The sequence below is a fragment of the Bos taurus genome, chromosome X, assembly GCF_002263795.3.
Source record: "Bos taurus isolate L1 Dominette 01449 registration number 42190680 breed Hereford chromosome X, ARS-UCD2.0, whole genome shotgun sequence".
In the NCBI taxonomy this organism is placed as follows: Eukaryota; Metazoa; Chordata; class Mammalia; order Artiodactyla; family Bovidae; genus Bos; species Bos taurus.
In genome coordinates this window covers 9,599,689-9,625,113 of record NC_037357.1, presented here as the reverse complement: position 1 = coordinate 9,625,113, position 25,425 = coordinate 9,599,689, and positions in this window count along the sequence as shown.

Below are 25,425 nucleotides of genomic sequence, written 5' to 3'. Positions count from 1 at the left end.
GGAGGCCTGGCGTCCTGCAGTCCATGGGGTCGCAAAGAGTCGGACACAACTAGCGACTGAACTGAACTGAACTGTATAATTGTAAGGGATTTGATTTAGGTCATACCTGAATGGCCTAGAGGTTTTCCCTACTTTCTTCAATTTAGGTCTGAATTTGGCAATAAGGGGTTCAAGTTCATGATCTGACCCATGGTCAACTCCTGATCTTGTCTTTTCTGATTGTGTAGAGCTTCTCCATCTTAGGCTGCAAAGTACATAATCAATGTAATTTTGGTATTGGCCATCTGTCTCTTGTATTATTGAAAGAGGGTGTTTGCTATGACCTGTGCGTCCTCTTGACAAAACTCTGTTAGCCTTTGCCCTGTTTCATTTTGTACTCCAAGGCCAAACTTGCCTGTTACTCCAGGTATCTCTTGACTTCCTACTTTTGCATTCCAATCCCCTGTGATGAAAAGGACATCTTTTTTTGGTGTTAGTTCTAGTAGGTCTTGTAGGTCTTCATAAACCATCAATTTGTATAAGTTTACAGAAAATAATTATTTACCTTGTATTTTACATTCATTGGTTTGTTTTTTAGATGTCTCCAAGTACTTCTGCCTATTCTCCCCTTGATAATGCTATTATGCACATGTATAAATTCTATAAGTCATTCTAACCTATTTTAGAGAGCTTGTATTTAGCAGTACCCTGTTGATGATATGTCTGTGTTATTGAATACATCTTGTACATCATAGTTTAGAGTTGAGGGTACTCAGAGACTATCTAATCCAAATCCCTCAGATGACAAATAAGTAAATAGGCCCAACAATATTAACTGGCATTGTCCAAGATCACATAGAAAGTTAGTATCATATTCAGAACTAGGATCTAGTTTTTATGTTTATACTAATAAAGCTTGTACAATCCTTGCACTCTTAACTCGGGACAATAACAATGGCAATGGGCTTCCCAGGTGGCTCAGTAGGTAAAGGAGCTGCCTGCAATGCAGGAGACCTGGGTTTGATCCCTGGGTCAGGAAGATTCTCTGGAAAAGGGAATGACTGTCCACTTCAGTATTCTTGCCTGGAGAATTTCATGGACAAAGGAGCCTGGCAGGCTACAGTCCATGGGGTCTCAAAGAGGTCAACACAACTTAGCAACTAAACAACAAGAGCAAGGCAACTCACAAATATTACCTTTGGCTCTTTCAAAACTGGCAGAGCTAGCTGGGGAATAAATTCTTCCCTTTTAGTAGACCTAGTTTCTTTCCATAACTAGATTCCTTTCTCCAAGGAATAGAATTTCTTTCTCCCTGTATACTTTTGAAAGTAGAAAATTCAGCGTAGTACGAGTATAAGAGATTCTTAGTAGAGGAAAAAAAAAGATGAATCAACACTAAAGAAACATTAGCTACTTATAATTCATTGAGAAAATGCCTTTTAAGTCAGAAGAATCACAATGTGACTTCATTTAGTCACACAACTCTCTCTTAAATCTTCCTGGTAAAATAGTGATAATAACAGATTGGCTTCAACCAGAATTCAGAAAGATCTTATGATCTTATATCATGCATTATATCCCATCTGAGGACAAGGATCCATTTTTTTAATTGAAGTGTAGTTGATTTATAATGTTGTGTTAATTTGTGCTATGTAGCAAAGTGATTCAGTTATACATACATATATATATATATATATATACACACACACATATATATATATATACATTCTTTTTTCAATGTTCTTTTCCATTATGGTTTATCATAGGATACTGAACAGAGTTCTCTGTGCTATACAGTAGGACCCTGTTTTTTAGCCATTGCATTTATAATAGCTTACATCTACTAACTTCAACCTCCCACTCCAACACTCCCCCAACCCTCTCCTCCTTGGCAACCACAAGTCTGTTCTTTATGAAGACATACCTTTTTTTAAAACAGCAAGAGCTTAATACACAGTAGACAGAAATGAAAGACAGAGCAACCAAAATTTTAAAGTGTTGTTATTAATTTGTGTAGTGGATGTCATGTCTTTATTTTGATTGTGGTATTTAATGGATGAAAATTCATTGTTTTTATTGAATATTTATATACTTGTTGTACTTCACCTATTTCAATAGGGCAAATCATTAAGATAGTTAAATGCTGGAAATTGATAAATGAAAGTTAGGAATGTTATTATATTTTAAAATATGGAGCAGCATTTTCATACTTAGGGAGTTTCTATTCTCTCTGAGTAAAACAATATGTTCCATTGTTTAACATTATAGAATCAGAAATATTGCATCAGCCGTGCAGATGGAGAAATCACTAGACTTTACAATGAAATTTTCAAAGAAACAGTAGTTACCAAAAAGCCATGGGGATGAACGCACACAGAACAGGCAGAATATGCCAATTTAGAATTGACAGAGTTCAAAGAATAAAACTGAGTAATAGCAGTAAGACATATTGTTTTTCAATAGTTTTTTCAATCATGTTTTTATGTTTAGACTTTAACATGTTATATATATTTCTAATCAAACAACATAAAAACTAGAGTCATATTTATGGTGAAGTGATTGCTACAAAACAGGTTAAATAAGTCCTTGGAATGGTGGGACACTTGGAAAAGCTTACAGGTACCCCAGGGACACTTGGAAAAGCTTACAGTGCATTTTTCAGAATAGGGGAAAAAACATGTGCACTTTCTCTAGCCACCTAGCCAGCAAAAACAGTTAACTTTCTGGGGATATCCTACCTTGTTTCCTATCAGACAACTAACGTGCTCTTCTATTGTTTTTTGGTTTTTTGGCCAATAGTCCTCAGTCCTGAGCTGGAGGACCCACCGCCTTTTTGTTTCCTTGGTTCATTAAGGAACTGTGAATGGGATTTGCGGATCCTATAGAGGTATATAGATGGCTTCAGAGGTGTAATTCTTATACTCCCTGAACCTGTCTGCAAATGGATAAGAATGTACATTGCTCTGGGAAAATGGTATATAGCTCTTATCAGATTCCTGAAGGAATATGTTACCCCCAAACTTTAAGCATCATTGTTTGAGTGTCCATATATGTCCAGTGACTCACACTTGACTTTGAAGATACAAGGGCATAGAATTATGATGATCATAGTACTTACAATGCCTTACACATCACATATCTTACAAACTGCTTGCACACGTCTGTCGATGAAGAGCTTATATCTCAGCTGGGACAAAAACCATACATTTCAATTTTTTAAATAAATATTTAATTTTCTCCTAAGTGTCAGGCTCTGTTCTAAGCACTCAAGAAACACTCATCTATAAAACAAATATCTCTGACCTAGAAGATCATCTTACATTCTGCATTTAACAAACAAAACATGAGAAGAGCTTGAAAGCAGTATATACTCTAAGACAAAGTGAAGAGCAAAATGATTATAGGCTGCAGAGTAAAGAATTTACATTTAAGGTCTACTCTTTAAAAAGATAACCCTGTATACAAGACAGCAAAAGAGACACTAATGTACAGAACAGTCTTTTGGACTCTGTGAGAGAGGGAGAGGGTGGGATGATTCAGGAGAATGGTATTGAAATATGTATAATATCATATATGAAACAAGTCGCCAGTCCAGGTTCGATGCATGATACTGGATGCTTGGGGCTGGTGCACTGGGACGACCCAGAGGGATGGTACGGGGAGGGAGGAGGGAGGAGGGTTCAGGATGGGGAACACATGTATACCTGTGGCAGATTCATGTTGATATATGGCAAAACCAATACAATATTGTAAAGTTAAAAAATAAAATTAAAAAAAAAAGAGCACTATCATATATCAGAAATACCTTGCCTTTCATACTGCTTCCTATTTTCAAATAATGTTAAGGAGTTAAGTCTGAAACTTGCCTGGTCCTAGACTAGCCTTGTGTGTGTGTGTGTGTGTGGTGTGTGTGTGTGTGTGTGTGTGTGTGTGTGTGTGTGTGTGTGTGTTAGTCACTTAGTTGTGACCAACTCTGCGACCCCAAGGACACTTGTAGCCCACCAGGCTCCTCTGTCCATGGCATTCTCCAGGCAACAATACTGAAGTGGGTAGCCATTCCCTTCTCCAGGGGATGTTCCTGACCCAGGGATCGAACCCAGGTCTTCTGCATTTCAGGCAGGTTCTTTCTTTATGGTCTGAGCCACCAGGGAAGCCCAGACTAGCCTTAATAAGCCTCAATATATTTTATTTAGGCTAATTGTAGAAACAGCTGGTCTATTTCAACACAAAAGCCTAGAGGTTAAAGTGACAATGATTATTTTTTTGTCTCTTTACTAGAATAATGCATTATTTCATAGTGGTACAAACTTAGACCATGTATATTACAAAGTATCTCTTCCTGTTTGGGTTTTATGCCTTGCTGGTACTGTGGCTGGTACAAGTGGTAAACAGAGCAATATGTTTTTTTTCTTTTCAAGTAATGAGAAGGTAGCAATTTATTCATAGGAGCACGGAAAATAGAATATATGCATTTATTTAAGTTGTGAAGAACACCAAGAAAAAAGCATTTGCTGACAAAGCCTAAGAAATTTGAATGGTGATGTATACTAAACCATACAAATGAAAGAAATTTTAGTCAAACATATTAATTATTCAATATGTAGTTTCTGTGTTCTTAAAAGAAACTCATGACTGAGAAGGAAAAGCTGATATGGTAAAATATTGTAATGTTCAATTATAAATATTATATTACTAAATATTCTGACTAGCAGACTTCCTATCTCTTGGTTTGGACTAGTTAGTCTGCCTAATGTAAGCTAGAATACAGAATTGTCAGTTTGTTCCTTTTAGAGGCTGTTTGGTAATCAGAGAGAAAATCTCTTTTCCCTTGTCACGGTTACCCCACCCACCCACCCACCCACCCATCAGTCACTGTGCAAATGCATGTACTTAGGGGAATGCATGGAGAAGGAAATAGCAACCCGCGCCAGTATTCTTGCCTGGAGAATCCTATGGACAGAGGAGCATGGCAGGCTACAGTCTGTGGGGTCACAAGAGTCAGACACAACTTAGCGACTAAACTACTACTAAAATTCACGTTGGAGAAGGAAATGGCAACCCACTCCAGTATTCTTGCCTGGAGAATTCCATGGACAGAGTAGCCTGGCGGGCTGCACTCCATGGGATCACAGAGAGTGGGACATGACTGAGTGACTCACACACACACAAGGGAATGCAGAGGGCTCAGAACAGAGTATCCCCTTGTCTAGGAGAGAAACAACACGTCTCCTTCTAAATGAACCACAGATGTCACCCTAATGTACAAAAGACAGTATGTGTTGTTTTTGCATCTTGATCGTGACTCCAAGATTACCAGAACTCTTATCATTTTTATTATTTCCCCCTCCCACTCCCTTCTACATAGTGTATTCATTTAGCCTGAATTCTCAATTCCTAATATCACAGAAGGTGTTAATCTTTTCTCTAAGGGTCAGAATGGGTTCTGGTAAATCATAAAACTGATGTTCTGGGAAGAATTGCTGTAATTGCTATTCTAACAGAGTTCTTTGTGCCTTTGTGTCTGTGGAAGGAAGGGAAATTTTTCTCTTTACTAATTATTTTTCCTTCTCCTTAGAGTGCCAATTTCATTTAGTAGGACTATTTTAAAACTATTCTTTAGAAGATGATTTCTGTCATTCTTTATAATGTCTAATTCTTGTGGGACTCATTATGCAGGTTCTCCAATGCCGCTTTCTATCCGTGTGATGTACAAACAATATTTTCTCTTCTCCATTTTTACATCCTTAATACATCTGTACTCTCTACTATGAAAACATGTCTACTTTTGCTTTAATCCTCATTTCTTTATCTGTCATTACCTTTAGGTCTATCATGGAATCACTTTAAACCCAATAAATAAAATCTTATTTTTAAAGTGGTCAGTTTTCAGAATTGGAAGATGCTATTACTGAGAAAGTGGCTATCAGAACTCACCTAACATGCCTTTCAGGCACTTCCCAGCCCTGAAAAAAAACCAGAAGAGCCAGTAGTGAGAGCCCCCAGCTCAGTGTTTCAGATGAGCTTACCATCAGAATCAATTAGCTCTTTGGCTCTTCTCCAGCTGCTCAGGTTCATGGAAAAGTCTGCTTGGGCTGCCACAACCAAATACCATCTACTGAGGTGGCTTAAACAAAAGAAATTTATTGTCTCACAGTCTGGAGGCTAAAAGTCCAAGATCAAGGTGCTAGCAAGGTTGATTGCTGCTGAGAGCTCTTCTCCTGACTTGTAGATGGCCGTCTTCTTGCTATGTCCTTACATGGCCTTTGCTCTGCATGAAGAAAGATCTTTAGTGTTTTTTCCCCTTTTTAATTTTATGTATTAATTTATTTTGGGCAGCACTGGGTCTTTGCTGCTGTGTGGGCTTTTCTCTAGTTGCAGCGAGCAGGGGATACTCTTTGTTGCGGTGCACAGGCTTCTCATTGCAGGGGGTCTCTTGTTGCTGAGCACAGGCTCCAGGGCACGAGTGCTTCAGTAGTTGAGGTTTCCAGGCTCTGGAGCACAGGCTCAATAGCTGTGGTGCACAGGCTTAGTTGTTTCACATCATGTGGAATCCTCCCTAACCGGACAACAAACCCGTGTCTCCTGCACTGGCAGGCAGATTCTTTACTACTGAGCCACCAGGGAAACCCTCTTTTTTTTTTTTTCCATTTTTAAAGTCCTTAATGAAATTTTTAGAATATTGCTTCTGTATCATGTTTTTGTTTGTTTATTTGTTTTGCCACAAGGCATGTGGGATCTTAGTTCCACAACCAGGGTTCAAACCCACATCCCATGAATTAGAAGGTGAAGTCTTAACTGCTAAACTGCCAGGGAAACCCTCTTTTCCTCTTCTTGAAAGGCCACCAGTCCCATCAGATTATGGTCCTACCCTTATGATCTCATTTTACCTCAATTACCACCTTAAGGCCTATCTCCAAATGTAGTCACAATGGTAGGTAGAGCGGGGAGACACTATTCAGTCCATAACAGTACTATTCTTCTACATGCTTGAATCTCTATTCTGAGGATTCAGTTTTCACCTTCCCTGCTGCCGCAGTACAATGTACCTTGGCACGTCTCTTGGGTGACCTTAATTGTGTCTAACTTTTCCCTCTGAAAACTGGAAGCATTAGTCACTCAGTCATGTCTGATTCTTTGCGACTCCATAGACTGTAGCCCACCAGACTCCTCTGTCCATGAGATTCTCCAGTCAAGAACACTGGAGTGGGTTGCCATTTCCTTCTCCAGGGGATCTTTCTGACCCAGGAATCGAACCCGCCTCTCATGCATTGCAGGAAGATTCTTTACTGACTGAACCACCAGGGAACCCATTTCTCACTCTAGTGTCTCTCTATTCCTGGTTCTTGGTTCCTATGCCTCTATGTTTCAGGTACCAGTTCTGTAGATCTATGTATTTAGACTATTCAGTGGATGGTCTCCTCAGTTCTCTCCTCAGGAGACAAATTTTTCTAAGAAATGATAGAATGATTTTCTTTTGTGTGTGTGTGTTTGTGTTCTCTTTTTATTTATTTATTTATTTAAAAAAACTTTTTTTACTTTACAATATTGTATTGGTTTTGCCACGCATCAACATGCATCCGCTACAATAGTAACATTTTAGTTGAATTCCCTTAAAGATCGGTGAACCTTACCCATTACCTACCTCCTACACACCTACCTACTCCCACACAAGCATATGGCCGGCGGCTCCCTGTCAGTCTGTCAGTTACTGTAACACTAAACCCTAGTCAGGAAGCTCTGCCTTGTCCTGCCTGACTTCTTTGAATTCCATGTAAACATGAAACAAACCACATACCCTATAGTTTTGTTCATTCGTTTGTTTTTAATAAGAACAAAGTAGCACTGCCATTCAGTGGTGACCCATGATAGCTCAGATTTTTGAAAGATAAGTTATTTTTAACATTGAACCTGAACCTGAAGAGCTGAAGTCACTTACTGACAATGCTATCATGAGATTTGTTTAAAGTAATTAAGTTTTTCATGCCTTTTATTAAATTTTAATGTCATTGTTCCCACCCCTCATTAATTATATTTTTTTCTAAATTGAGCCATAAATATTTAACAATACATCTCTACACTCTAAACTCTAATATAACAGAAGAAGTGTTTCCATGGTTTTGTGATATAGTTTCTTCCATAACAGTTTTTGGACTCTTTTCTCTATCAAGTTTTATGAAAATTCCAGGTAAATGGCTTAGATTTTTGAGGGATAAGAAGGTGGCATGGGTAAAGGAGAGACTGTATTTCTAGTGAGAAAAAGAATCCTCTGAAGAACTTTGTACACCAGTGAAGCCCAAAGAGAGAATTGAAATTGATGTCTCTGGGGCAAAACAGCTCATATAGCCATAGGCAAAATTCTACCAACCTATCTGAACACATCTAACTGATGAGAAACTATGTTGCTTGAGATTCTTCTGTTTTCCCAAATGTGCTTAGACTCCTATATCCTTTGTGCTTTCAGTGGAAATGCTCCAGGAAGAATTGCAGTGATTTAAAAATAGATACTTGCCACACTTTTCTTTTCCTATTTCAGTGGCATCTGACTGCAGATTATTTGAGGAGTTCAAATTCCAAAATATCCTAAACCTGCTTTGAAAACAAACAAAAATCTATGAATTCTGTGCATTCACTATTAATGTACAGCTTGTGAAAACTAGAATTTCATATGTGTCTGTCACAAAAATCCAGAAAAAAGTTAGTACCTGATGCATCTGTGTCTAAAGGACTCCCTAATGCTGAAGGATGAATAAAATTTATCTTCAGAATTATTGTTCCTTTAGAGCGTATTATTTCTTTAATTGAAAAGATTTTAAAAATAACGTAGATGTTGCAAGAAGATTGCTGTGCCAAACTCTTTTTTAATGGATTTTTTCTTTTTAATGTTTCCACATTAATTATAAAAATAATATGTAGTCATTCTGTAAATTTTGTAAAAATGTATCAAGAAAAATAAATTACCTTTTCATTAACTTACCAGCTTGAAATGATCTACTGACATTTCAACAAACATCTTTCCAAACATTTCTATACATTTTATAGAGTTGAAATATATAACTTTTACAACATTTTGCCATAAGTATCTTCTTATATTACTAAGAGGTTTTTCTAAATATAATATTAAATATCTATGTAATATTCTTTCATATGAATATTCCATAGATTTTTAAACATTCTTTTAATGTGAGAATTTATTTTTTTTTAATTGTTCATTATTATAACTAACACTGTATAAATCTTGTGTGCAATTTCTTCATTATTTTTTCAGGGTAAATTCCTAGATGAGGAACTATTGGATGAATAAAAAAATATTTGTGAAAATGAGAAAACTTAATGCTGGGGTTTCTAATCTCTTTGAGTGTGCAGATACCTCTAAGACTCTGATATAAGTTTTGCCCTACTTCCAGAAAATGCTAACAATTAGTTTCCTTCACATAAAGATAATATAAAATATTTTTAAGTATGTCTCCCTTACTCAAAACACTTTGAAATTCTGAAAATAACAAAAAGCAAATTTCAGTTTTACTCAAAAGTAAATTTCAATCAGAATGTCTTTGTTTCAAATGAGCTTAAATTTTGGATGACAGCGCATGCAATTTGAGTCACTAGGTGACTTTTGATGGCCACAAGTGCTGAAAATTCAGACTCACAAAACTTTGTAGAATCACAAATTGAATCACAGAGATTTACCAGATGAGTAAATTGTGTCAATGAGCATCAGGATGCTCCAAAATTCTTCCAATTGAAATCATGTCCCAACATGTCATTAGTTCACAAATGAATAAAGCTATCTTCCATCAGATTTTGCTTTTCTGATGCTGTCCATTGTACTAAGGGAGAGTTTAGAAATCAATACTTCAGTTTCAACATCATCTGAGCAGGAACTTTGAAAGAATTACATAAAAAAAAAGAAAGAATTACATAATGTTTTTAAGTATGAGCAAGTTTCTTCCTGTAGAAAAATTGACCCAGTTTTGGCAGTCTGGCTCCACCCTGCAGAGGAAGTTTGTCTAAGTTTGCAAAGTTTGTAGAGTTACCTGCTTCCAATCCCCCAATAGCAAGCTTATCAAAACAAAAACAACAAAATTTTTTATGTTTTTTCCAGGGCAACTATAGTTGTGATTGCAGGACTTTGAGTGAAAAGATTTTTCTTAACCCTATAGCCAAAACTCTTCAAATAAACCAAACCACCATCTGGTAAGTAAGCTATACGTTAATCAATCAAACACTTTAGAAAGCTTTTTTGGAAAGCCTATGTGGTTAAAATTTTCAAATTCTGTCCACTTTTCTTTATAAAGCCTCTTGAAAAAAGGGTTATTCCAGATTCAGGCTTTCAGAAAGTTGGCAAATTTTACAATATCATAGATCTAGCAAAAAATGACAGCAGGCATAAGTCTCCTGGTGCCAATCTACAGGTGCACCACTAAGATGGGCAATTTAGTCTTGGGTGTGACAGCATGTGCAATAGTCTCCCCTTATCTGCAGGGTATATGTTCCAAGAACCCCAGTGGATGCTTTAAATTAAAGATAGTATGATTATATATATATATGAGTGAGTGAGTGAAGTCGCTCAGTCGTGTCCGACTCTTTGCGACCCCATGGACTGTAGCCTACCAGGCTCCTTCCTCCATGGGATTCTCCAGGCAAGAGTACTGGAGTGGGTTGCCATTTCCGTCTGCAGGGGATCTTCCTGACCCAGGGATCGAACCTGGGTCTCCCACATTCCAGGCAGACGCTTTAACCTTTGAGCCACCAGGGAAGCCCTATATCAGCTCAGTTCAGTTCAGTTCAGTTGCTCAGTCATGTCCTACTCTTTGCGACCCCATGAATCGCAGCACGCCAGGCCTCCCTGTCCATCACCAACTCCCGGAGTTCACTCAGACTCACATCCATCGAGTTGGTGATGCCATCCAGCCATCTCATCCTCTGTCATCCCCTTCCCCTCTTGCCCCCAATCCCTCCCAGCATCAGAGTCTTTTCCAAATGAGTCAACTCTTCGCATGAGGTGGCCAAAGTACTGGAGTTACAGCTTTAGCATCATTCCTTCCAAAGAACACCCAGGACTGATCTCCTTCAGAATGGACTGGTTGGATCTCCTTGCAGTCCAAGGGACTCTCAAGAGCCTTCTCCAACACCACAGTTCAAAAGCATCAATTCTTTGGTGCTCAGCTTTCTTCACAGTCCAACTCTCACATCCATACATGACCACTGGAAAAACCATAGCCTTGACTAGATGGACCTTTGTTGGCAAAGTAATGTCTCTGCTTTTGAATATGCTATCTAGGTTGGTCATAACTTTCCTTCCAAGAAGTAAGCATCTTTTAATTTCATGGCTGCATGTATGTGTGTATATATATATATATATATATATATATATATACACACACACAGATATATATATATACTTCCGGAGAAGGCAATGGCAACCCACTCCAGTACTTGCCTGGAAAATCCCATGGATTGAGGAGCCTGGTAGGCTGCAGTCTATGGGGTCGCTAAGAGTCGGACATGACTTCACTTTGACTTCACTTTCATGCATTGGAGAAGGAAATGGCAACCCACTCCAGTGTTCTTGCCTGGAGGATCCCAGGGACTGGGGAGCCTGGTGGGCTGCCGTCTCTGGGGTCGCACAGAGTCAGACACGACTGAAGCGACTTAGCAGTAGCATATATACTTTGCTTTTTCATGTACATACATACATATGATGGAGAAGGAAATGGCACCCCACTCCAGTATTCTTGCCTGGAAAATCCCATGGACGGAGAGCCTGGCCAACTACAGTCCATGGGTCACAAAGAGTCAAACACGACTGAGTAACTTCACTTTCACATACATATGATGAAGCTTAATCTATAATTAGGCAACTATTAATAAAATAGAACAATTATAAGAATATACTGTAATAAAAGTTATGTGAATGTGGCCTCTCTATCTCAAAACGTCTTTACAAATGAATGCCTTTTCCATCTTAACTAAGCACTTATCACATACTGTGGCTGCAACTTTTGCAGTTTGAGATGTGACAGCAAAACTAGCATTAATTTCTTTTTTATTATTCACAATTTCATGGAGAGAAGATTTGTTCTTACCATAACTGTAAGTCCCTTCAGTCGTGTCCGACTCTGTGCGACCCCATAGACGGCAGCCCACTAGGCTCCCCCATCCCTGCGATTCTCAAGACAAGAACACTGGAGTGGGTTGCCATTTCCTTCTAGCAATTTAAAACTTATGAACTGTTTATTTCTGGAATTTTCCACTTAATGTTTTCAAATCTCTGTTAACCTCAGGTAATAGAAACTGCAAATTAGAGGGGACTACAGTATAGAGACTGAGCTTGCTATAGAGTGAATGTAGCCCTCTAAATTTGTAAATTAAAATCCAATCTCTAATGTGAATGGTATTAGGAGGTGAAGCCTTTAGTGGGTGATTAGGCCAGCGAACAGAGCCCTCATGAATGGGATTCTTGCCTTTATAGAGCCTAGAAAACTTTTTTGCCATTTCTGCCATGGGAGGATACAACAAGAAGTTAATCTACAAAACAGGAGACAGGCTCTCACCAGACACCAAACCTCATCAGACAGAGTCTGCTGGTGACTTGATCTTGGACTTCCAGCCTCTAGAATTATGAGAAATAAATCTGTTATTTGTAAGCCACCCAGTCTATGGTATTTTGGAAAACCAGATCTATGATCAAGCATTGCAGATACTGTATACAAGACTACCAAGATTCTTGTCCCTATTGAAGTTTTGCTTGGCAGAAACCTTCCATTTTAAAGACATCAACATTTGAGTTTCTAAAAGGGGCTCACAAAAACAGGAATTCTGTTATGACATTAGCATGCATATAACATAGAAATACTAGATGCAGTCTGCACTGAGAGGAGTGAGTGATTCTATACAGTTCCAGTTCTTGCTGGAGGCAAATGTTTTAGCTGCCTATTTCTTCATGTCTCATTTCAAAATATTTGAAGAAAAATAATCAATTATGAAGTTGATGGGTTTGACAGAAACACTGCCCATATTTTCTTTGGTTTCTCTAAGTCACAATCCAGTTTAGCCTTTCCCAGAATACATGGCTTCACCAAATCCTTCAAAGTATATGTGGCTTCTTTTGACTGGCAATGTGACAAGCAATCTTACAAAAATACTAGAAAGGTTTTTGTGCTGAGGCAAATTTAAGAACTGGTTATTTCCTTGTCTTTTCAAACTGAGCTATCTTTTAAAAAATCCACACTGTTTGTTTCATGTTTTCATTGACAAAATCTTTGACACATAGGAAATATTAAGGTTTTGTATCACATTATATTCAGTAATGATAGTGAAACCAAAGTATACCTTAAGTATTTTAATACATGATTTTAATTTTTGTGTGTTTTCCAGCTTAGATTTGGACAGATATAAACAGCAACAGTACATCCTTTATTGTGAAATATGTTTACTTTAATTTAAATTATTTATGTAGTTAAATAATTACATTAATTATATGAAAAGTCAGAGCATTGTGATATTACCTGATGTGAGCTTTCATTCTACCCCATGGTCAATAACAGAGTTAGGATAAAATATTTCAACACAATTTTCAAAATGAAGGGGAAAATAAATTCACAAACATCTATAGACACATCTGTAGATGTGCATATATATTGCATACCTCAGCACACTTAGTAACATTATTTGAATACATTTTTTCATACAATTTCTAAAGTGATGGGAAAAACAGTAAAGTTATATTTATAATCACATTATCTTAATTGGAATTATATTCATAGACTATAAATTCAAAGGCTGAGTAATCCTCTCTGTAAACACTTTCATCAAAAATAAGGGAATTTTCAAAATGTGCAGATGTCTTCTTTTAGTTTCCATTGGCTAGAATTGTGTCACATTAGAAGGGTCACAGTCTTTATATTCTATCATGTACAGCAATGAAAGGAAATCAATGTATGCTTGGACATTGTTGTGCTTTCTTACTTTGGAAGTTTTCTAACTTAAGCTAGGTTCATTGTAAACAAAAGCAATTATCCATGATTATAATAGCTGGATACATTTTCTTTAATTCCTAACAAGAGAAATAATTCTAGATGTCATAATGTGGAGATAGTAAGGATCATATATTGATGGTGCTCATTTAGCATACCATGCCACCTATATTAATCAGAATAGGCTAGGTTGATGAAGCATTAACAATCAACCTTAACTTAACTGGAGGAGGGCATGGCAACCCACTCTAGTATTCTTGCCTGGAGAATCCCCATGGACAGAGGAGCCTGGTGGGCTGCAGTCCATGGGGTCACAGAGCTGGACATGACTGAGCGACCAAGCACATATCTTAATGGCCTAACACAGAAAATACTTAGTTCTCATTCCCACAAAATCCCAAAAGATGATGCTGATAACGTTCTGCACTCATTTGCCAGCAAATTTGGAAAATTCAGCAGTGGCCACAGGACTGGAAAAGGTCAGTTTTCATTCAGATCCCAAAGAAGGGCAATGCCAAAGAATGTTCAAACTACTAGACAATTGCACTCATTCCACATGCTAGTAAGCTTATGCTTAAAATCCTTCAAGCAGGCTTCAACAGTCCTTGAACTAAGAACTTTCAGATGTACAAGCTAGGTTTAGAAAAGGCAGAGGAACTAGAAATCAAAATGGAGAAAGCAAGGGAATTCCAGATAAACATCTACTTCTTCTTCATTGACTATGCTAATGTCTTTGACTGTGTGGATCATAACAAACTGTGGAAAATTCTTAAAGAGATTGGGAGTACCTGACCACCTTACCTGTCTCCTGAGAAACCTGTATGTAGGTTAAGAAAGAATCATTAGAAATGGACACGGAACAAATGACTGATTCAAAATTGGGAAAGGAGTATGACAAGGCTGTATATTGTCACTCAACTTCTATGCAGAGTACATCATGTGAAATGCCCAGCTGGATGAATCACAAGCTGGAATCAAGATTGATGGGAGAAGTATCAACAACCTCAGATATGCAAATAATATCATTCTAATGGCAGAAAGTGAAGATGAATTTAAAGAGCCTTTTGAGGGTGAAAGATGAGAGTGAAATTTTAAGCTGGCTTAAAACTCAACATTCAAAAAAACTAAGATCATGGCATCTGGTCCCATCACTTCATGGCAAATAGAAGTGGAAAAAGTGGAAACAATGACAGATTTTATTTTCTTGGGCTCCAAAATCAGTATGGACCGTGACTGCAGCCATAAAATTAAAAGACGCTTGCTCTTTGGAATAAAAGTTATAACAAACCTAGACAGCATATTAAAAAACAGAATCATCACTTTGCCAACAAATGTCTGTCTAGTCAAAGCTATGGTTTTTCCAGTAGTCATGTACAGATGTGAGGGTTTGACCGTAAAGAAAACTGAGCATTGAAGAATTGATGCCTTTTAATTGTAGTGCTGGAGAAAGAAGACTCTTGAGAGTCCCTTGGACAGTAAGGAGATCAAACCAGTCAATCTTAAAGGAAAATAACTCGGAATATTCATTGGAAGGACTGAAGCTTCAATACTTTGGTCACCAGATGCGGAGAGCCAATTCACTGGAAAGGACCCTGATGCTGGATGTATCACTGATTCTGTTTCTGATGCCAATTGTCTTGCTGTTCACGCTGTCTGCACTGTTTGCTGAATCTAGGGTAGGCAAGGTGCGGGCTAAGTGGCTGGATGGAAATGTGAGGAGCTGTAGGAATTACAGACCCTTTTATTCTCTCCTGGCTGACACAGCAGCCGTTGCAGCAGCCACAGCATAAATAATGGAGCCATAAAATAACCTCATATAACATCACCATAATGTTGCTCCAATGTAGTCCCAATGCTGCAGCAGCCAGGGCTTTCATGATGAAGCTCATATAGGCATATTGCACAAAGTATCTCATGATGAAGCAAGTACCTTGTGATGCTCATGTGCAATGCTATAAATGATCTCATATGTTAGAGTCCTTATTTACAAAACGTGGATGAGAGAGCCTGAAGATGCCATCTTGGCTAATTTGCTCTCTCCCTACCCTGGGAAAAATTGAAAGTAAAAGGAGAAGGAGAGGGCAGAGGATGAGATGGTTAGATAGCATCACTGACTCAATGGACACAAATTTGAGCAAACTCTGGGAGATAGTGAGGGACAGAGGAGCCTAGTGTGCTACAATCTGTGGGGTCACAAAGAATTGGACATGGCTTAGTGACTTAGTGACTAAGTCAACAACCCACAAAATCCAGTGTGGGTTGAGACACCTCTCTTGGCAGTTTCCCTCCATGTGGTGGTGATTCCTACAATAAGTAGACTAGACTCCTGCAATAATTTGACTCAACCATTTAAACAGAAGTTTCCACGATTGTCAAAGAAGAGAAGTAGGAGCTGAGGAATTGTGCACTATGTCATAAGTTTTTCAGCCCAGAAGTGACACATATTATGTCTGCACAGCCCTATGAACAGAAATACAAACATGATCCCAGCTACATGTGAGAGATCTGGGAAATACTTTTATAATTACTCAGAGGAGTACAGAACTGGATATTGGTGAGTAGTAATAATATCTACTAAGCCATTCTAGATTCCTTTAGTATGAGGGGAAATATTTTTCAAAGAAGTGAGAAGAAGGAAATCAAAGACACTGTAGTGATCTTTGGTATCTTAGTTAAGGACTCTTGATTTTTTTTCTAAAAGTTATAAATCCAACTTTCACTCAACTGGTTCCAATAATAAGCAGAATCATTTAGTGAATTTAACATGCATTTTACATTTAGTTCTCAAGGTTACCATTTACCAACTCTGTGAGTGTATGTTCTTGGACAAATGACTTAGTATCTCTTATTCTTGATTTTCTCATCCTAAGAAGGAAGATGATATTATTACTTTTGGAGAGTAAATGAGATATTATGAAAAATTAACTAGCACTGTCTCTGCCACACACTTTGTGGCTACAAGATTGAACTCTGAAAAAACAAAGCTTTCATCTTAGCTGTCACTCACCAGTGCCTAATCTTAGGAAAATTACTTAAATCTCCTGACTTTCAACATTCTTATCTATAAAATAAGGGTCAATGTGGTACCTACCTCATAGGGTTTTTAGGATTCAATTATATAATATCTATAGAATATTTAACAAATTTCTCAATAAATGTTGGCAATTATCATCATCATCATTATTATTATTAACACTGTAGCATGTTTGCAGATTCATGTCAGAAATTTGGCCTGCTTAAGTCAAGCTTTGGATAATGCATTAATAACTAGTTATCAAAATATAATCCATGGGCCAAGAGAATTGGCATATTTTAGGAGTTTTTTTAGAAATGCAAACTCTTCCCTGAACTTACAGAATCAGAATATATAGTTTAAAGAGATTCTCAGGTGATTCTTATACATGCTGAAGTTTGAGAAGCACTACCCTACTATATTAGGGAAATTACAACCCACTCCAGTATTCTTGCCTGGAGAATTCTATGGACGGAGGAGCCTGGCAGGCTACAATCCATAGGGTCACAAAGAGTCAGACACCACTGAGCACCTATCACTTTCACACTTTCACTCTACTATATGGGATGGTTGAGTGTTTTCATGCAGTGTATATATTATCATAGTGGTGACAAATAGGATGTCCAAGAAGGTAACACAGTGTTTTGGAAAGGGCATTGGATTGGGAGTCAGAACATCAACATTTAAATTTGAACTCTTCCACTGACAAGCTGATTGACCTTTTACAAATAATTTATTTCAGCCCTTTCCCTCATTTATGAAACGAAAGACTTAAACTCTGCCTACGGTTCTTAATCCGGAAGATACGTCAGAATTAATAGAGGGAGTTACTACAAAATATCTGACTAGCCTACAACACATGAAGATTCTAATTCATTAGATCTGGAGAAAGCTGCCTTTTAATGGCAATCTCCAGAGGTGGGGGGAGTAATAAACTGGAGAGCGGACACCTGTAAGATAACCTCAGAAAAGAGCCAAGAGTAGGAACCTGGAAGCCAGCATGCTTCATGCAATAGACATTAACTAGTGCTCCTGTGCAAGAGGGCTTCTCAGGTGGTGCTAGTGGTAAAGAATCCACCTACCGATGCAGGAGACAAAGGAGATGCAGGTTCGATCCCTGGGTTGGGAAGATCCCCTGGAGTAGGAAATGGCAACCCATTCCAGTATTCTTGCCTGGAGAATCCCATGGACAGGGGATCCTGGCCAGCTATAGTCCATAGGGTTGCAAAAGAGTTGGACATGACTAAGCACACATGCATGCACTATTATATAAAATAGATAATTAATAAGGACCTATTGTATAGCACAAGGAACTCTACTCGGTACCCTGTAACGTACTATATGTGAAAAGAATCTAAAAAAGAGTGGACGTATGTGTGTGTGTGTGTGTGTGTGTGTGTGTGTGTGTGTGTGTATCTATATATATAGAACTGATTCCCTTCGCTGTACACTTGAAACTAACACAACATTGTAAATAAACTATACTCCAATAACATTTTTTTAAGTGTTAAGAATTTCAAGGCAGTGACAGCAGAGCATTAAAACCAAATGTAGGTACCTTCTGCACATTGGCTCTTAGAAAATGCACAGGTCACAGGCCCTACAAGACTAAATGAACCCTGGAAAAGACTAAAGGAATTCTGGAGGCCTGGAAAATACACTAGCTAGGCAATTATTTGGGGCAGTTGATTTGAATCCCTTCACTTTGTTTCTCTGGGCCCTAATTACCACACCTGTAAGAGCAGCTCTGATATTCTATGACTCTATGGCACACATTGGAGTTTTCTAGAAAATACATTGCTTAATTTTTCACTCCATTGAATAAATTTTTAAGTGACATTGGGCTCATGAAACAAATTAATTTGGATTTTTTTTCCCTCTCTGACCTATCTTTTGTTTAATGTGTGCTACTCACCATGAAGCAGAGTAATATAAGGGCTAATATAACTAATAAAAAGTATTTTTCGAATATCTGCTGCTGCTGCTAAGTTGCTTCAGTCGTGTCCAACTCTGTGCGACCCCAGAGACAGAAGCCCACCAGATTCCCCCGTCCCTGGGATTCTCCAGGCAAGAACACTGGAGTGGGTTGCCATTTCCTTCTCCATTCCAATATCTGAATGCAAACAATTCATATTTTCAGATAATAAGGCTTAATCGGCGTAGCCGTGCAAATAGTTGTAGGTCACAGCACTCCACTGGGAGAAGGGTACAGATTTACATGGAAAAACAGTGGAGATAAACACCAAAATCTGGTGCTAATATGCATGCATTATTTGGACTTATCTCAATTATTTAAAATATGTAGTCATACCAATAGCTTTGTTCCCATTATATTCAGTTTGCTATAGTCTAAAACAGTGACTGTTTCAAAAATACAAGGCTACATGAATGTTTATCCTCCTGATTGTTATTAAAGACCTTCACTACACAGACTACACTACACTCTCTTCTCTCAAAAAGAGAATTTGGCAAAGCACCAGTGAGATACAAGCTTAGCATGTGTGACCAAGATTAACTCAAAATTACTAGAAGGGAGACAGGAAAAAAATAAATTAATCCATACTCCCTGCAAGGGATAAAAAAAAATGGGCAGAAAGCTTGATTAAAAAAAAATCTCCAAGTCGAAAAGACTATTTGAACAAAAGCAGCACTTGAAAAGATGAAACAGAATACCCCAGGCAGAACAGAAATGGTATCCACTGGAAAGCTAATGTTCCCTGAAGAAGGAAACTCCCCAGAAATTCAGAACAAAGATAAAGGCATAAAGAATCAAAGTGCACATTAAGAATATTAAATTCTACTAAGTGAACAAAGTGCTCGATTCATAAACAAGCACAGTAAGGAAGCTCTCTAAGGAGTATTGTGTTCTGCTTGAAAATGCAGGCAATGAGTGCAAACAGGCACACAGGCCATGCAGAGACCAACACCTTACTATGATTTCTTGTTCAGGGTTCTTGGCATAGAACCACAGTGTTTATGAAATGGTGTCTTACTGGGTTGCTATGGACTGAGTGTTTGTGTTCCCCCATCTCCCAGTTCATATCTTAAAGCCCTAATCCCCAATATGCTAGTGTCTGGAGGTCAAGCTTTTGGAGGTAATTAGGTTTAGAGGAGATCATGGGAGTGGAGCCCCCATGATGTGATCATAAGACCAGACCTCTCTCTGTCTCTGCCTTGTGAGGACACAGCAAGCTGGAAGAGGGCTCTCGTCAGTCACCGGTTACCACAAGTACCTTGAAGGTAGACTTCCTGACCTCCAGAACTATGAGAAATAAATGTTTGTGGTTTAACCCAGACAGTCTGTGGTATTTATTATAGCAGCCAATGTTGATGAGGACAAGGATTCTTTTCAGGCTCTGAGAGATGATATCTACTCCCCACACCCTGAAATCAAAAGACATCAAGGTAGAGCTAACTTAAGCTGTTTTGTATAGTTTTTAAGTTTTCTTGACCATCATCACTTTTTATGTTTGCTTTAATTTATCAAATATTTATTGAGCACTTAGTATCTGCCAGGCCCTGCACTAGGCCATCTAGTCAAGGCTACGGTTTTTGCAGTGGTCATGTATGGATGTGAGAGTTGGACCTTGAAGAAAGCTAAGTGCTTTTGAACTGTGGTGTTGGAGAAGACTCTTGAGAGTCCCTTGGACTGCAAGGAGATCCAACCAGTGCATTCTAAAGGAGATCAATCCTGGGTGTTCTTTGGAAGGACTGATGCTAAAGCTGAAACTCCAATACTTTGGCCACCTCATGCGAAGAGTTGACTCATTGGAAAAGACCCTGATGTTGGGAGGGATTGGGGGCAGGAGGAGAAGGAGATGACAGGATGAGATGGTTGGATGGCATCACTGACTCGATGGACATGAGTTTGGGTAAACTCTGGGAGTTGGTGATGGACAGGGAGGCCTGGTGTGCTGCGATTCATGGGATTGCAAAGAGTCAGACACAACTGAGCGACTGAACTGAACTGACTGAATATTCTACTATATATTTTTGCCAGATTGGACTAATAATCATCCTCCTATTATGAGATATTTAGGCTTTCCCCTGACTTTTAGCAAGTATATGCAATAATGCATAAAACACAACTAAACACTTTATATTTTGCATATATGTCTGAATGCATGTTTAGGACAAATTATCATGCATAAATTGATTTATCAAAGCCTCTATACTTTTTAAATGTTTCAAAATTGTCTCTCAATGGGCTTGACAACACATAGGCATAGAAATAGTACATGCTTCCTCAAACTCATATAACAGTTTTCAAGCCTTTTATATATGAATACGATGAGTGAAATATTATATCAAAATGTGATTTGCATTTATTTATCACTAAAAATTAATTTCAATTATTAAAAAAATACATAGTACATATGGAAAACATAGAGGTATAATACAGTGACAGAAATATGAACCTTTTTATCAACTAAGTTGTCAGAGGGAAGCTCATACTGTTAGCAGTTTATGACCCTTTCGGCCTCTTTGACCAAAAACTCCTTTTTCCCCCCTAATATCATCTTTACTAGGTAAAGATATTGCCTATATGGACAGGATGTAAACAAAACAAACCTCTCCAAAACAACCCGGTGGCTTGGATGGGGAAACTAAAGCAATCCTATGGCCCCTAGTTAATAGCCATCAGTGGACAGGATTGACTTTAAGGAACATTGTGAAGCTAGAGACGTTTTCTTAGGCTCCTTCTCCCCCTTCCCTTTTTTTCTTTTTCCAGAATTCACTGTTCTGCATTCTCAAAACTGGCCTGTGGCTCAGAGACCCTAAAGGCAGCCTTTAATTCCTTTTCAAAACAGAAAATTATTGGAGATCATTAAAGTAACAATTAGGGCTATGGTTTATTGAGCATTTAGTAACTGTCAAACCCCATGCTTAGCATTTCCGTATGATATCTCATTTAATTTTCACAATCCTGAGAAAATATTTAATTCATTTTATGGTTAAGGAAACAGGTTCAGTGAAGTTAATTCAGCTGCTATTCCATAGCTTATAAGTGGAAGAACAGGGTTTCAGCCCAGATCTATGTAACTAAGTCCTGTCCTTAAACCTAATTAACGCTGAATCTATAAACAAATTCTTGTCACTGTGTTAATAATTAAGAGGAAAGGAAATTATTTTCTTCCCAAGGTGTCTGTATTTCAAAAGATGGCATTGAAGAATGCAAACCATTCATACCAAAGGAATGATTGAATAATGTTGGGATCAGTTCAGTTCAGTCGCTCAGTCATGTCCAACTCTGTGCGACCCCATGGACTGCAGCACGACGAGCTTCCCTGTCCATCAACAGCTCCCGGAGTTTACTCAAAGTCATGTCCATTGAGTCATGATACCATCCAACTATCTCATCCTCTGTCATCCCCTTCTCCTCCCACCTTCAATCTTTCACAGCATCAGGGTCTTTTCAAATGAATCAGTTCTTTGCATCAGGTGGCCAAAGTATTGGAGTTTCAGCTTTAGCATCAGTCCTTCCAATGAATACTGAGGACTGATTTCCTTTAGGATGGACTGGTTGGATCTCCTGGCAGTTCAAGTGACTCTGAAGAGTTTTCTCCAACACCACAGTTCAAAATCATCAATTCTTCTGTGCTCAGCTTTCTTTATGGTCCAACTCTCACATCCATACATGACTACTGGAAAACCCATAGCCTTGACTAGACAGACCTTTGTTGGCAAAGTAATGTCTCTGCTTTTTAATATGCTGTCTAGGTTGGCATAACTTTCCTTCCAAGGAGTAAGCGTCTTTTAATTTCATGGCTACAATCACCATCTGCAGTGATTTTGGAGCCCAGAAAAATAAAGTCTGCCACTGTTTCCCCATCTATTTCCCATGAAGTGATGGGACCAGATGCCATGATCTTAGTTTTCTGAATGTTGAGTTTTAAGCCAGCTTTTTCACTCTCCTCTTTCACTTTCATCAAGAGGCTCTTTAGTTCTTCTTTGCTTTTTCCATAAGGATGGTGTCATCTGCATATCTGAGAATATTGATATTGTTCCCAGAAATCTTGATTCCAGCTTGTGCTTCATCCAGCCCAGTGTTTCTCATGATGTACTCTGGATTTAAGTTAAATAAGCAGGGTGACAATACACAGCCCTGACGTACTTCTTTCCCTTTTTGGAACCAGTCTGTTGGTACACGTCCAGTTCTAACTGTTGTTTCCTGACCTGCATACAGATTTCTCAAGAAGCAGGTCAGGTGGTCTGGTATTCTCATATCTTTCAGAATTTTCCACAGTTTTTGGTGATCCACACAGTCAAAGGCTTTGGCATAGACAATAAAGCAGAAATAGATGTTTTTCTGGAACTCTCTTGCTTTTCCATGATCCAGCAGATGTTGGCAATTTGATCTCTGGTTCCTCTGCCTTTTCTAAAACCAGCTTGAACATCTGGAAGTTCACGGTTCACGTACTGCTAAAGCCTGGCTTGGAGAATTTTGAGCATTACTTTACTAGCGTGTGAGATGAGTGCAATTGTGTGGCAGTTTTAACATTCTTTGGCATTGCCTTTCTTTGAGATTGGAATGAAAACTGACCTTTTCCAGTCCTGTGGCCACTGCTGAGTTTTCCAAATGTGCTGGCATATTGAGTGCAGCACTTGCACAGCATCATCTTTTAGGATTTGAAATAGCTCAACTGGAATTCCATCACCTCCACTAGTTTTGTTCATAGTGATGTTTCCTAAGGCCCACTTGACTTCGCATTCCAGGATGTCTGGCTCTAGGTGAATGATCACACCATTGTGATTATCTGGGTCATGAAGATCTTTTTTGTGTAGTTCTCCTGTATATTTTTGCCACCTCTTCTTAATATCATCTGCTTGTGTTAGGTCCATACTACTTCTTTCCTTTATTGAGCCCATCTTTTCATGAAATGTTCTCTTGGTATCTCTGATTTTCTTGAAGAGATATCTAGTCTTTCCAATTCTATTGTTTTCCTCTATTTCTTTGCACTGATCACTGAAGAAGGCTTTCTTATCTCTACTTGCTCTTCTTTGGAACTTGGGATGGTAAGCACTAAGAAAGAACAGGTAGGCACACATGAGACTTTTTCCTGTACTTCTCTAATGTGGGGTAGGTAGGCACTTTCTCTTCTTCTACAGAGGCTAACATCCAGTTCTTTAACCTGTCACGTCTTTTAACATGCATAGTTTTTGGTGGTTGTTATTTCATTCATTCATTCACTTAGTCATCCATTTAAGAAATATTAAGAGTCATATACTCTGCAAGGCACTGGAAATGCAATGGTGAATGAGATGGATATTATTACCTTTGCCCTCAGTGTTATAGAATAATTATACATGATGAGTTTCTAAGTATAGAACATATAACAATGGCTATTTCTGTGCACATTTGTATTATACCAAAGATATTCTTATATGCTAGTTATAAAATAATTTAAATCACTCTGGAGAGATGCTTAGTTTTCATATGAAGAAGAATTAATTTTTAAATCTACAAGAAAGCATTGTGAATTAGAAAGCATTCTTCTGGATGAATTACTTTTTGAATAAGGAACTTAGGAGAGCTTGCAAATCAATATGGCTTATTGGATTCTGTGAATTTAGAAAGGAAATTGACTACATTTTGTTAAAAAAATAAGAGCACTAGCTCCCCACTTCTTGATAAACTCTGGAATACACACCTCTTTATTTAAAGATGAGCAAAGAGACAGGTGTTTTCCAAGTCATTCAAATGCATTTAAATGGATCAGTCTCACTGAATACCTTTGAGATTCGAAGGTATTAAATGTTAAAGCAAGGATATTGTTGAATACAAAGCTTACAGTAACAGATCTGTAGCAACACATTAAGACTACTTCTTTGACATATCACATTTAGTAGATGCCCTTTTCAGGAGACCACTTAACTGCCCATTTAACAATCCATTCCTTGCCTTTTGCTTTTGAAAGTGCATTGACATTTGCCCTTCTTATTTCTGTAAGCAGTGTCATAAAGCTTAATTTCAATCACAAGGTTCAGCAGCTCAGAAAATTCATACCCTTCCATTCCTCTTGTGTTGAGAAGATACTTTTTTTTTTTTTCCAGCAGGGAAAGGGGTAATGAGGTAAAGATTTAGTGTTCATGATTATGAGTGGTTTCTGTGGTTAATCAACTTGTCTTTTTAAAAAGTGTTTTTAGCTGTGTTGTAAGTATAACTCACATTGATATAAAACATATTTTTTTTTAGTTTTTAGTTTCTGTTCATTTTAGATAAAATCTTATCATTGGTTAATTAGCATTAACAAAATACAAGTGCTACTAACTCACTTAACCATAATTGATTTTAGTTTCAAACATACTGATATTTTTTGCTTTATTTAAATATTCTGAATGGATCATTCTTTCATCAATGATCATAATTTTTCATACCATGTATTTTTCAGTATAAATGGAAGAATATATGTAAGGAATAAACAAATTCAACTTAAAGTTGAGTATCCTTTGTAT